Genomic DNA, 1,953 nt, shown 5'->3' on the forward strand with positions numbered 1-1,953 from the left:
ATCTGACCCCGGTGCTCTTTTCTGCCAAGGCAGGGGGTCGGACTAGATGATCTACCTAGGTCCCTTCCGACTCTAGCTACTATGAAACTATAAGTGGAAGGGTCCCAGAAACTCCAGACCACCCTGACCCAAGCCCCAAGGAAACAGCATAGTCACCTGTGCAGACCAAGGGAAGCTTCCTAGCACATGGGCCCACTATAACGAGACCCAAACGCGGAAGTCAGAGAGTGTCCAGGAAAGGGTGCTCCCCGAGGCATGTGATGGCACGATGGTCCTCACCCTGCACGCCGTTTCCCGTGGGGGCTGGCAGTGCTGTCACTAGCTCTTGTCCTGCCGGGCCCCACGCTGAGTCTATTGGGAGTAAATCTTGTTTTGGGGTGTGACTCTTTGCTATGCTGAAGGCTCCCTGCCGTGCTCGGGCTCGCTGGTGCTGAAACCGCCATCTCTCTATGAATATATAACTAGCTCTGAGCATTCAATTAGCAGGGAATTTGGTTTCTTTCATTGTTGAGCAATTGCAATGGGGGGAAAGTTAATTTTATGGTTGCTGAGATCCTTTTATTTGCAATAACAAAGTAAGGAAACTCCGGCAGCACAGTTATCTGTCATGGCGCTCTTTTACAATCCCTTCCACTGTATAAATGACACAGTGAGAAATCTTATTAGTTTAGATGCCAACAGTTCTTTCACTAATAGTAACGGTGGGAATTAGTGACACGGCCCTCTTCTTCCATTAAGAATACATATTTTTTTAGAAGAACCCCAATGCTCCTCTGGACATCAGCATGGAGGCAGAAAAATGGCAGCTTTGTATTTCATCCTAGTGCCAGGAACTTCTTGTAGTGCTTCATTCTCCCACCCACAGGTGACTGGTGCCTCTTGAGTTGGTGGGGGGCACCCACAGAAGCCGGCGGCAGTGTCGGCAGCAGGGAAAGCCCTGTCAGGGGGTACGTGCCCCCCCCATGTTCCCTTATCAGTTGCCTATGCTCCCACCCTTATGCCATAGGCATTGTTTGGAAGAGAGCTGGCTTCTGGTCCAATGAAACTGCAATAAAGAAGAAGATTTTAAGTGGGGCTGGACAGAACAGGACTCTCATTTGTCTGGCTTGATTACTGTCTGTCAGGAAGACATTTGTGGATGGAGGGAGCGAGGAGACAGGAAACCCAGGTCCAAAATCTTTTCAGGCCTGATTCCAGGGTTGGGTTCAGTCTGTTACTGTATTTCTTTGCATACACTATGCACCTCTCCCCAAAATCCAGCTGCTGGAAATAAGGGTGCAGTATTGTCAGGGAAATAGGATAACTGCAGTTGTTGCCACTTAAGTCTGTGCCAGGGAAAAGTGAAAGTAAAGATGCTCATGTTACACACAGGGCTCATCTAGCTACTGGCTGTGGATATTTTCTTCCCCCTCCATGTCCCAGTAGAGGCTTTCAAAGAAATATCTTTTTTTCCTTTGTTCTGCATTTCAAAAGTAAGGCAGAACAAATTCTAGTGCGGGGCAAGCTTACCATGAGAAAATACAGTGTTGAGATGGAGCACATCTCTGTGGGAATCCAGATCCAGTTGCCAATCCAAACACCCCCAGATTTCAGGCATGTTCCAATGTGGTTCCATCCCTGTTACAGGAGCGTTGCCAGCAGATCGAGGGCAGTGATTGTCCCCTCTATTCAGCACCGGGGAGGCCACATCTGGAGTCCTGTGTCCAGCTGTGGCCCCCACTACAGAAAGGATGTGGACATGTTGGAGAGGAGAAGACTGAAGGGGTTTGAATAGCAGCCTTCACCTCCCTGCAGGGGGGCTGCAAAGAGGATGGAGCTGGGCTGGTCTCAGTGGGGGCAGATGACAGGACAAGGAGCAATGGGCTCAAGCTGCAGCAAGGGAAGTTTAGGTTAGATATTAGGAAGAATTTTGTCAGTAGGAGGGTGGTGAAGTACTGGAATGGGTTACCCAGA

This window comes from Crocodylus porosus, unplaced genomic scaffold (assembly GCF_001723895.1).
Source record: "Crocodylus porosus isolate Cpor-Errol unplaced genomic scaffold, CroPor_comp1, whole genome shotgun sequence".
In the NCBI taxonomy this organism is placed as follows: Eukaryota; Metazoa; Chordata; order Crocodylia; family Crocodylidae; genus Crocodylus; species Crocodylus porosus.